The 12,975-nt window shown below is 44.2% G+C and overlaps 1 long non-coding RNA gene and 1 pseudogene across 3 annotated transcripts in view; one reads left to right on the forward strand and one right to left on the reverse strand.

Annotated features, from left to right (window-relative positions):
• Nucleotides 1-12,975, forward strand: part of LOC119876310 — a 79,853-nt gene that overhangs the window by 43,726 nt on the left and 23,152 nt on the right. The gene's annotated exons all lie outside the window — the stretch shown is intronic.
• On the reverse strand, nt 2,792-3,315 carry LOC106558843 (annotated as a pseudogene).

Consider the following 12,975-nt stretch of genomic DNA (forward strand, 5'->3'; position numbering starts at 1 on the left):
AACAGAAAACTTCAAAGAAATTCCATACTGGCAGCAGCCTGGCTTGAGGGAAAATCATGGAGAGCTCCCATCCACCCCCTACAAAGTCCTTGCTTGCTCTCTGTCATAGGGGACACTTCGGGGGAAAAGCATGAGAAGCCATGTACTAGCTGACAGTTCCTACTGTGTGTGAGCTCTCCACAAGACTAGTTCCTGGGGCAAGAAGTACTGAGGAAAGGAAAGAGAGAGAGGGTGGAAGGGAGCCGAGAGGAGGAGATTGCTGTAGGCCAATCTCCAGGAAGTGCTGGAGCTGTTCCCTCTAGCCCCCAGCCACTGTGGCCACTGACCAGAAATCCAACTGGTCTGCACTGTGGTGTCCTGTAGTTGTAAACACACACTGGTTTTCGAAGACTTCGTATGAAGAAGAATTCAAAGTATCTCATTAATTATTAGATTCATTTTATAGTGAAATGACAATATTTTGGGGATAGTAGTTTAAATAAATAGATTTTATCTATCTATTTATGTATGTATGTATGTATTTATTTTTTTTTAATTTTTAAAAATTTTTATTTTATTTTATTTATGATAGGCACACAGTAAGAGAGAGAGAGAGGCAGAGACACAGGCAGAGGGAGAAGCAGGCTCCATGCACTGGGAGCCCGACGTGGGATTCGATCCCGGGTCTCCAGGATCGCGCCCTGGGCCAAAGGCAGGTGCTAAACCGCAGCGCCACCCAGGGATCCCTATTTATTTATTTTAAAGGTTTTATTTTATTTATTTATTCATGAGAGACAGAGAGAGGCAGAGACACAGGCAGAGGGAGAAGCAAGATCCCCACAGGGAGCCGTATATGGGACTCGATCCCAGGACAGGGATCAGATCCTGAGCCGAAGGCAGACGCCCAACCGCTGAGCCTCCCAGACATCCCAATACATTTCATTTATTTCTTTAATGTGTCTATTTAAAACATTAGAATTATTTATGTGGCTTGCATTATATATTTTTTTATTGGGTGTATTGGGTTAGAGTATAATGTAGAGCAGATAATAGATCTGATGTAATAGACCATAGAACTATGTCCTTCCTATAACATCTTGGGTGACTAGTTTTGGGCAAAACAAGCTACTGAAAAAAGTGTTTTAGGTAAAGCCTGTATCTTTCCTGACCTCCAAACAAACATTGGGCTGGCCTACCTCCACCCTTTTGTTGACCCTGTTCTGCTGGGAATTTCCACTTCCCTTGACTATTCTAAGCCAACCCATCCTTCAACACACAGCTTAAGTTTCGTTACTGTCAAAAGTATTCTTTGTCCTGTATCTTCCACTCAGCTCCACAGAGAATCTCTCCTTCTTAGAAGTTTTAACAAGGTTGCTCTCCCAATAATTAATATGATAAATCAATAATTCACTCATCAATAGTCTTTATTCTCTTATGGGCTAAAAGCAATGGCATGACTTTTTGTTATTTCTTTAGGAGGTTGCTCAGTCTCTCATTGTTGCTCAGGCTCACTCTGAAAGTGAGCAGGAAGGTCAGAACCCAGTGGGGGAACCAGTGAGTTGTGCCACACTTCTTCCCAACACTCAGTTCATTCAGCTGCATAGGGCTGGATATCCCCATCTGTTTACCAGGGTCCCACACACAATAGCAGAAACTATTGGTTAGGGGCATCAGGATCCCCACCAGTGCTTTTCTCTAGCCACAAAGGCCTGCATGAGTCAGATATGCGCTGCTTCTGCCTCCCTTCATGCCAGGGGGTGTCAAGTGACTCCATTCTGGTTCAATAAGCCAGAGGAAAGTAAAGTCAGCAGAGAATTTTAGGGAAGAGTTTTATTCCTTTGTAAAGGAAAAGAAGATATGTGAAGAGTCATGAGAAGAGATTTTTTTTTTTTTTTTTACTGTCCTGGCCCTGCCACTGAATGTCGTTGAGGTGACTGGTGTTGCAGCAGCCACCTTGGTACCATGAGGTGATAATGTGAGGGGGAGAAGTTGAGGGTGGCAGAACAGAAAGACACAAAGGTCCTGGGCAAGGATGACATTGTTGTGTTGCCAAAACAACCCCAGGACTACCTACTTACAGATTTTTAAAAATGTGATATAACTGCATGTTTTTATCATTTAAACCATCTTTAGTTGAGCATTTCTGTTCCTTACACCAGAATGCCTCCTAACTGGTATGCACTCCACATTATCACAGAGAAAAAGAACTCACGCATTAACCATAATGTGTAGTATAAATGAATGCTTCCATCGAAGCAGAAAGCGACAGTCTTACCTTTCCAAAGTATTGACCAATCTGAACTTGAATAGCCCTAGCAGCTATGGCTTCTTGGGGCCAGGCCTGGTGACCCTTGACCAGCAGTGTCTCATTTAATTGTCTTGACAACTCTGTGAGGTAGGCACTGGAGCCACCTTTACAGAAGAGAGAACCGTGGCTTGGAGGGGTGACATTGTGTGTCCAGAGTCACATGGCAGGTAGTGAGCAAATTGGAACCCTGACTGCCACCACTGGCCTCTCATGCTTCTGTGACCCAAGCTTCATGTGAGTCTTTGTAATGAAGCTGGCACATAACACCAGGGAAGATGTGGGAAAAAAGATAGAAAGAAAAGAAAAAAAGAGAAGACCTAATCCACCCTCTGTCAAAGGACATGCTTGCTACCTATTCCCAGGCTACTTACTACTTATTTGGGGCTGCATTAAAGATGTTAGCTATTGTAAGTTTTTCTTTCCTGCAGGTAGGCCATTTCTTTTTTTTTCTTTTTAAGAGAAACACTTTTACAATCCTGAGGTCTTTTATTTTCTTTACAGTTATCATGCCATGAATTCATAGGGAATGGGTTCCAGCAGTTCAGGCTCCTTTCCATTGGTTCTCACAAAGTGTGCTTCTCTGGGTGGGGCAGGCTGGCGCTTCAGTTGGACCCAAGTACCTTTCTCTTTGGCTTCCTTCTTTATCTGATCATTTTCCTTCACACACTTCAGGAAGTTATCTCGGTTCTTTGAGTGTTTAATATGCTCAATGCGGACATTAATTCTCTTGGCAAGAATCTTGCCCTTAACTTGTTTGTTTACAACAATGCCAACAGCATGCTAAGTAACATCATAGACTCTTCCAGTTTTGCCATGGTAACATTTGTGGGGCATTCCTTTTTCAACAGTGCCCATTCCCTTGACGTCCACAATATCACCTTTCTTATAGATTCGCATGTATGTGGCCAAGGGAACAACTCCATGTTTTCTAAAAGGCCTAGAGAACATATAGCGGGTACCTCTCCTCTTTCCCTTTGTGTTGGTCATTTTGACAAATTACTGGAAGATGGCGGTTCCAGCCGAAAGGAGGTAGGCCATTTCTAAATGGACACATCACATTCTTGATCTCAAAATAACACATGAAAGACATAAGAAAGAGAAAATGTTCAGTAGGTTTATAGTCTCTCCCTTATGCCAATAAACAGAAGAGGCAAGAATATAACAGTAGAGTCAAGGTGACCAACCTCCAAACACGAAACATGCTCATCAGAGAAGTTGAAAAGTGTTAATGGAAAGGAACTTAGTTCTGCTTCAAGTTAGTCTGGAATAAATCTTCTTGTGAGAGATGAAATGAATTTGCTGTTCTAAGAATGACCTGATTTCTCACAGCCTGTGGTCCGTGAAAACCGGTGTTTTAGCATTTTTTTTTTATGTTATTATGTTATAATCAGATGTCCCAAGAACTACTTTCCCCAACATCCTTTGTTCCAAGTAGAATTACAGATGAGTTTCTTTTAAACTCTCAAAAACAAAAACAAGAGCCGTGTATATAATATAGAGAGAACTTGAATTTTCTGTATTGTACAATGAACATAACTGGAGTCCAAACTTTGATGATGCAATATTATTAAGCATTTTTAAGTGCTGACGGTATGGCAAGCATAGTGAAATGTGCCCTGGCTGCATTAGCTCACTACATCCTTGCAGAAACCTTGTAGTTGGTTCCAATATTATGGCCATTTTACAGGTGAAGAAAGTAAAGTTTAAGTACCCCATTTGTTATTACAGAGCCAGGATTAGAAGAACTCACATTTAATTTTAAGTCCATCTGACCCTGGAACCCTTTCCCTAACTGCTAGTCTTTTTGGAAATGACTCGGGAGCTCTCAGGAGCAGACCCTGAATCAAGGATTTGAGTGCCTTCATTTCATATGCACACACACTCAGGAATAGGATTGTTCATGAGGTGGCTGTGTATTTCATATTGTAGAAATCGACAGGCAGTTAACCAGAATGGTGGCACCATTCACTGGCGGCTGGGAGGTCCAGCAACTCGATGCTTCCAGGGCAGTTGACATCAAATCTTTGGATTTCAGCCATTCTGGTGGGCATTAGTGTTATCTCGTTACTTGCATTTTCTCAGTGGGAAGGCATGTTTAGTGCTTTTTCACATGCTTATGGACGATTTACATCCTTTGCGAGTTGCCTCTTCAAGGTTTTAGCCTATTTTCTACTCAACTGCTTTGTCTTTTTTCTTATTGATTTGTAGACGTTCTTTCTATATTGAGTCCTTTCTCACATATGTGAATTGCAAACACACTCTCCCATTTGTAGCTTATGGTTCTACTTATAAAGTTGTTATCTTTTAGGGGTGCCTGGTGGGTTCGGTTGGTGGAGTGTGGAACTCTTTTTTTATTTTTTATTTATTTTTTTAATTGGAGTTCAATTTGCCAACATATAGCATAACAGCCAGTGCTCATCCCATCAAGTGCCCCCCTCAGTGCCCGTCACCCAGTCACTCCCACCCCCCACCCACCTCCCTTTCCACCACCCCTTGTTCGTTTCCCAGAGTTCTTGATGTTGGGGTTGTGAGTTTGAGCCCTACGTTGGGTGTAGAGGTTACTTTAAAAAATTGTTATCTTTTGATGAACAGAAGTTTTTAATTTTGATGCAGTACAATTTAGTGATCTTCCTTTTTTTTAGTGCTTTTTCTGTCCTATATAAGAAATCTTTGCTTCTCCATTGATCTTTAGAGCAATGGTCCCCAAATGCCTCTGGATTTTCCTTGAGGGTGTGAGTTCAGCTGGCATTCTTGAAGGAGAGAATAGCTTGCTTATTCCCTGGCCCCAGCGTCCATTCCTGGATTCTTCCTCAGAGGAAGAGCTGTATCATATGGAGCTCTGGGAAAGAGGCATGTGTTTATGGATCTTGGATGAGTGGGTGAGGTTTCCACCTCCACTCTCCATTTGGATGAGAATTCTTTTGAAGGAGGATTTTACTTCATTTTCAGATATGAAATTGGAAAGTAGCTTGGTTTCACTGGAAAAGTGTGTCCTAGAGTTACTGGAGTTTTCAGACACTGTGTCTCTGTAAAACAAACAGTAAAATGAGGAAAGGAGGGAATGAATATTAATATGATGGTGGCTGGGAGGGACAACAAGCGAGCGGTCTTTGTATTTCCCTGCTTTGCAAAACTGAAAGGGCAGTGAAGCTGCCAGCCATGCACACAGTGGCAGGTCTGGATGGCAGCCCTCCTAGGACTATTCCAGTGACAAATTTTTCAAGGAAAAGACTTTGCTATGTGAGAACCCAGCATTCTGTAATCATAGAGCTAAAGAGAGTAAAGTAAACGAAGCAATTCCCTTCCTGCTGCAGAAGTGCTCATTCCTCCTCCGCAGTGACTGCGTCTGCCCCTTCCAAAGGGAAAACGGAAAGTAAGGAAGGGAGACTGGAAATTTAGAGGCAATTTAGTTCCTTCCTTCCTGCCTTCCCGCTTTCCTTCCCATTTGTCTTGCCTTCCTTGCCTATCCCCTTTGTGCTGGGTTACCTCCTTGGGCCTCCAGTCTTGGCTCTGTCCCCTTCAAGGTGGGGACAGGAATGGTGCCATGTCCCGGGGCTGCTGGAGGGCCCAGAGTGGTGGCCGAGACCTATCAGCTGTCCCAGGGCTGCGGTTCCTGCTCTGGCTTTGCTTTAGGGAAGAGTGAACCTTGGGACATCGTCTCTCCAGATGCCTTTTCAAATGATACACTATAATGATTTGATTTGTGACACAAATTTATCCTTTCTACTGGAGCTTTGTGGCTGGCTAATCAAGAGGCCAACGTTTGACTTGACACTTTCCTACTGATTCTTGGAAGTACTTTTGATCTAGAGAAATGAACCAAAGCCATCTGTTTATGATTCTTCCCAATAATCAGACTGTCCTCCAAGAAATACCAATTTCCAAAGACAGAAAAAGTGTTGAGAAGTGACCAGGAAGTGGAGGTTAGCACCATGTAAGCAGAGGTGTGAGAAGGATTCCTATTTAGGAATTTAAGCAAACCAGAAAAATGTTGTATCTTTTCTGCTCCACTTTGTGAAATGCTACATTTAAAAAAGCAATGAAAAAGAAATGAAAAATCTGGCCAAGACGGTTGTCTAGGTCATTTTGTGTCTACGGTTCTTCTTGAGTTTGTAACTAATCTTCAATTTGTAGACAAGGAAACTGAGCTCCTGGAAGTTTTGTGGCTCACTGAGGGACCTACCGCCCCTTTAGTGCAGTGAAAAGGGGCTAAAATAGTTTGTGATTGACTTAAATAAATCCAGAAATCAGATCCTTTGTAGTGTGATATCTTCTGACCTACACGGTTCCAGAATTACATGTGGTCAAGTGGTTGGCTTGTTCCTCTTCTGGGAGTTTCAGACTGTTCTTGGATGGGGGCAAGTCCAGAGGCCAGAGCTGGTGTTATGTAGGTCTATCCCTTGTATTTGGCTAATGGCATCCTGACTTTCCCAGAGGAGACCCTTTTCTCTAATTTCCTTCCTTACAGTTGGGCTGAGCTGGCCCTCTATCACGTTCCAGGGTTGGACACTTTCCCAAGACCTATCGATAACCATTATTCACCCCCAGAGCATATGGGTCAGCTCAGGGATGGGCATGCAACCCAGGTCACCAGTCAGAGCTGGCTGTAGCACTTCTGCTGGCATTACTGGGACGTCATCAGCACAGAAGGGCAGAGCCATAGGCAGGGGAACAGATGGGATCTTGACATCATGTGAGTCTCTTGTCACTGAAAGAGTGCAGGCCAACACAAGGTAGGAGTTGGGTTGTTGAGCCAAGGGTTGAAAGTATACCATACAGACATTCCTGTCACTTTTCATCTTATAATAACAAAATTATTAAAATAAAATTTAAAGTGTTCAGATAATGCCATACTTTAGGAAAGATCAGGACAGTGACCAACCCAAGAGGCCCAGCAATGACTGTGGTAAACATGAGGCTCTGGCCCCTGTTCTGGCTCTCTGCTTCCTGGATGAGTGTCAGGTCTCTTGCTGAAGTCATTTCTTCAGCTGTAAAATGCAGACAACACTACCTGGAAGGGTTGTGATGAAGATTTAATGAGATAATGTGTGAGAAGGTGGTGGCCCTGAGAACTGTACCAATATTGATGGGACAGATGACTCAGGGTCCAAGCAACCTGACTGATATCACTACCAGGGTAGCAATAACAGTGCCCTCTAGCAATGGTTGATCACTTCCCTTGTCAGTGAGCTCTCACTGCATAACAAATGACCCCAAACATAGCAGTTTCAAACAGCTCTGTTTATTTCACTCAGTATAGCAGTTTGGGCTGGCCTCAGCTGGCAGGTCCTTCTTGTCCTGCTGGGGCTCTTTCAGCATCTGTGGCTGCGTGTTGTTTCACCTTGGGTGGCTAATCCCTGCTGGGGCTCCCTTGCCCACCCATGGGTACAGGTTCTGGAGGAAGAGCACAAGACCCTGGGGGGCCCGCATTCAAAGCTGTGGCTACTTCGGCTACTCTCTTGGCCAAAGCCGTGGCTGACCAGCCTGAATTCGAGGAACAGGGAAATAGACTTTGCCCCATGGTGGAAGGAGCTACATCTCATTTCGGAGGCTGGGAAAACTTGGGGCCATTTCTTCGGTCCTGTTAGATTCACTCTCATTCACGTGCTATTCTAAGTGCTTGACACGCATGAGTTCATTCTATCCTTGCAACAATCCTCTTAGGTGGTTATATTACTGATGCCTCATCATTATTATTATCCTCATGGCATGTGGAGCGTGATGCAGCTTTGAGGTCTCAGAGTGTGTTTAGGTGAGCACAGGGGAGAAAGGACCAAGACGTGAGCTCTGTTTTAATAACTGAGACTTGCATGCCTCCAAGCCCATGACATCCTGAAACACCAGCAGCCATGACTGGCTGAAGGCTCACTGTGAATCCTCACAACAAAGTTGCCAGTGCTGGGATGGTCTTGTCTCCATTTTCCAGAAGAGCAGACTGAGGCACATACAGGGTTGGTGGTATGTCAGGGGCACACATCTAAGGAGAGGCAGAGGTGAGACCACTTGTGCTGGACGTCTTCTCTTGGCCCTGGGGACCGGTCTTCACCTCCTCACCCTGCTTTGTGCTCCAGGAGGCTGATGGTGTGGTCTGTGTCAGTGGCATCCTTACTCTCCACTTTCAGCGTGGGTTTGGCCAGTGAGGCCTGGCAGGGACCCGAAGGTAGAAGGACAGAGGTTGGGGTATTTGTTCCTTTAGCTTTCTTCTGCCAAGCTCCTCTACCCCTGGCCACAGATCTGGTCAGGTGGCCCTCACTCTGCTGCTACCTTGCCTGGGTTCTGGTGCCTGCTGCCTCCCCTCCCTGCAGCCCTGGGGCATCTGCACTGTCCCTGTGGTTTCCTTACATTCTGCCCATACCTTCAGCAGTCCCCTTGTTAACTGTACTCAAATTCCCTCTTTTAAATGTGCCATCTGATTCTTGCTGGGACTCTGAATGAAATACCACCTGACTCAGCACTCTGTAAGTTTAATATTTATTGAAAGGATGAAAGGATTGGAATACTAACAACAAAAGTGCTAGGTGATACCCCACACTGAGCTCCTTGAACGATGAAATCAAAAGTCCCAGATGAAAATGAGACAAAATGAGGTTGTCTCCATGCTGGCGAAGGCCGGAGGGTCTGTTTCTGTCTGGACAGACACCAAGCATTGAGTACTGTTTCTGTGTCATTTCCAAAGAGCTTGGATTGCATTTTAATTAATTTGCCTTGAAATTAACATACTTCACTTTTTCTTGAGCTTTGCTCAAACTTTCCGGCATATCCTATTACAAGGAAATGCTTCTATAAATCAGAGTGAGTGTGGCATTAGAGACTGAGAGGAGAGACGTAGATATTTATATGTGGGTGTTTTATATTTTACTCTTGTGCAAAACTTTTATTTTTATTTTTTATTTTTTGTGCAAAACTTTTAAATGCATGTTTGCAAGAGGTATTTCCCAGACTGGCGGCCAGTAAATTCTGAGGACATTCTGAATGTGCTCCTGCTATTGCCAAGTGATGCGCTGTCATCCAGGCACACCCATTTACACTGGATTGTGGGTGGAGGAGACAAAAGTCAGGTCAGACCTGGGATCCAGTCTGAGCTCGGCCATCTAGTAGCTTGGGCGTGTTATTTAGCCTCTCAGCCCTTTTGCTCATGTATAAGCTAAACCAAGGCCTCACAGGGGAGTCAGGCAAAGAAAGCAAAACTCCCAGTCCTCCAGCACTCCCTCCACACTCCAGCCACCACTGAATGGTTCCTAGTTGGAGTCTTAACAGCTGTGGGGACCCCCAAACTTTTAGGTCTGCACTTCTCCTAGAAGGACTTGAAATAGCTAAAGGGCCACCTGCAGAACAAGATCTTGTGAAAACAGTCAGGACGTCTCATTTGCAGAGAGGATGTCTAGTGGAGGAGTGTGTTCAAACTCCAGTTCAAATCCTGACTCTGTCTCTCGTTAGGAAGTACCAGTGGGCATGCTGCCTTTCCTGGATCATGGCAGAGAATAAAGGTTGCTGTCTTAGAAGCGTGCCTGGGGGCTCGCCATGCCCATGAAGCCCTCAGCCATTGCCTGGCACCTCGAAGTGCTCCCAACAGGCAGCAAAGACCAAACAAGAGGAGAAAAACATGTATTCATGCAACTCAATAGATATTTGCTGAGCTCCTGCTTAGTTTGTTATACACAAGCAGTAGAGTGATGAATGAGGTAAACATAGCTCCTTTAGGAGAAGAAAGACATTTTATCAATGACGCAAATCACTGAAGAATTACAATTTTTAATAAAGCTAACAAGGAAACAAATAAAAGAGAGAACCAAGGGAGTTTCCTAATTTAGAGAGGGTTACCCAGAAAGGAAGTAGCATTTGAGCAGGAGGCTGTGTCAGTAAAGGTGATGGCAGCTGCTGTGCACGAAAGCTCCCATCTCAGGGTCTAACACAGTGAGGGTTTGTTTCTTGCTCATGCGCACTTAACTGTGGATCAGTTGGGGTTTCTCCACATGGTGATTCTGGAACACGGGATCCTTTGATCTTCAGCTCAGCCTTAATAATAATAAAGAGTTTGGCAGGGCTGTAAGAATGCAAGGTCAATAAACAAAAATCAATTGTGTTTATACAGTGGCAATGAAAAATCTGAGAATGAAATTAAGAAAATGATTCTGACGATAGCATCAAAAAAGATAAAATAATTAGGAATAACGTGAGCTAAGGAGCACAAAACTTGTACTATGGAATATTGTTGAAAGATATTAAAGAGGGCCTAAGTACATGGAATGACACGTGTGTTTATGTCCTGAACATATAGAAATACTATATACGAATGAACAGTTCTCCCTAGGTCATAGGATAACATGGGGAGATATCCAGCAATGCAGGATGTGTCCAATCATATGTTTACAGTGAGTGGATATGAAAAGTGCTTCTTGGATTGTAAGACAGCTTGGAAGGATCAATGATACAATTATATCTGTACATATAGAAATTTTATATTTTTGTATTTTGTACTATTAAAATATATTTATATTTTACATTTCATGTTAATTTTATGTAATTGAAAGCTTCCTAAACCATAGAATAGTTGGGGGTTCACATGGTACAATTTGATCTGATCCTATATATTCACTGTATATGTATGAAAAGTATTTCCTAGATTAAAAAACAGCTGGGGTTTCAGTAATGCAATGTAGATACAAACATGTGTATACAGTGTTTATGGATGAAAACTCCTTACTAGATCTTAGGATAGCTGGGGCTCCAGTGACTGGTGTATATCTGAACATATGGACACAATGTCTGTGTATGAACACACTTCCAGATCTGGAAAGCTGAGGTTCCATAATGGTGTGTATCTGACCAACACACCAGCATATACAGTGTATCACGGAAACATAGCAGTTCCTCTCTCATGTGCATTTCCCCCTCCCTGATTGTTCCTGATTGTTTTAATACCAGTGGACCCTGATTGAGGGCTGGGTGTTACTTTCCTAAGCTTTTTATATATGTTATCCCATTTAATCTTTTCCAAGAAACCTGTGTGATTGCTCTTGGGTGTGTTATTTAGCCAAAGCCTCAGAGAGGGTAGGTAACTTGCCCAAGATCACACAACTAGTCATTCGCAGAACGGAGACTTGAACAAATTTGTCTGACTCGTGAGCTCTTGGCACTTGCTAAAAGGATAGAAATGCTGCCATTGTGTGCCACGTTCTCTGCTTGAGTCCCTGGGGAAGGGGAAAAGGCTGGTGGCATCTGCTTCCTCTGTGGGGCTTAGACCCTCTATCTCCTCATCCCACTGCTCTCTGACTGTGGTCACATGTGAAGTATTGGGCTGGGCCCTGACTACTCGCCAAGCTCTGGAGCAGCCTACAGGGTAATGTGCTGGGACCACCATTCAGACCTGGGCTTTTCCTGGGACCCATGCTACCTGGGAAGTGCTTTCTGTAAGCTTCCCTAGAGAGCACCATCTTCACAGACTTTAGTGCACAGAGAGGTATGTTAAAACAAAACAAAACAGAACAAAAACAAAACCAAGAACCAAATTCCAAGCAAATATGGCCCGCAGTCTGCAGTCTGCATCTGCTTCCCCGGTGTTCCTTCCTAGGAGTTAAGGGAAGGGAATCCTGACAGGGCAGGAGGTGGCACCACAGGTTGGGTTCCCTTCCTCTGGGTCTGTGAGCCCTGAGGTTGGTCCAAGAGGAATGGTTGCTTAATAAATGCCTTTTCTTGTAAATGGTTGGTAAATCTGCAAGAGTAAAGGTAAATGAACTTGGGAAAACATGCTGGCCTCTCTGGGCTCTGGAACATGCCTTGTCCTATACCACGCATGGGCGTATCCTAGAAAAAAGGTTCTTCAGCTGGGTTCTTCCCACGCAGCACTTGGCACTCTGTGGCAGTGATGGAGGGTCACAGAGGGAACAGAGGAAAGGGCCTGTGGGCTGGGGGCTCCTCATCTCCAACAGAAAAGCTCTGTTTTAAATATTTGTTTCATACCCTGGGAGATATTCTATGGAAAAAATACCCTGCTCCTGGGTTACAGAGTTGACATGTTTTATGAGCATTGAGTCACTGGAGTCAGAAAATGAACCAGGTACAAGGTCAAGATTACACCCAAGAGTAAGATAGGCTAGATCAATATGGACATGGAATCCCGTTTTCATCCAGTTTCCAAGCAAGCAGGAGCTTCAGAAGCTTAGTGTGTGTGATCCTGCCTCGGTAGCAGGATCTGCTTGAGCAAAAGACCTCAGGATTGTATTGTGTGGTAGGAAGTGGGTTGGGTAGTCCTCAGGATTGCTCCTTTTGGAAGCAACAAGGAGTCTGAAGTTGACAGAACTTCAGACAGAATGCAGGAGGTCTGGCGTAGACACGTCCTTACAAAGTCATGGCTGGGTGTTCCAGTGAAGGGTTAGCTCCCATCAGCTGATGAGTTGGGGGTCACCCTGTACTGAAGGGCAGGCATGAGTGGCAGCTGCAGGGAGGTGAGGACCAAGCCCTTACACTCAGCACTACAGCATATCCACTTATAGGGTTAGTTCTTTAAGGTAATACAGAGAATGTCTTTGCTGGATGCAGATGGGTCCTTAACAACTCCCAACCACATTGGGAAGGTCTCCTTTCTACCAGGGAGCAAGGCTCAGCTCAGAGTCCGAGGAATGCAAATGTAGCTGACTTTTAAAAGTTATATTTCTGAATAGATAGTTGGCTTGTACCCTGCAATAGTG

This window comes from Canis lupus, chromosome 5 (genome assembly GCF_011100685.1).
Source record: "Canis lupus familiaris isolate Mischka breed German Shepherd chromosome 5, alternate assembly UU_Cfam_GSD_1.0, whole genome shotgun sequence".
NCBI lineage: Eukaryota > Metazoa > Chordata > Mammalia > Carnivora > Canidae > Canis > Canis lupus.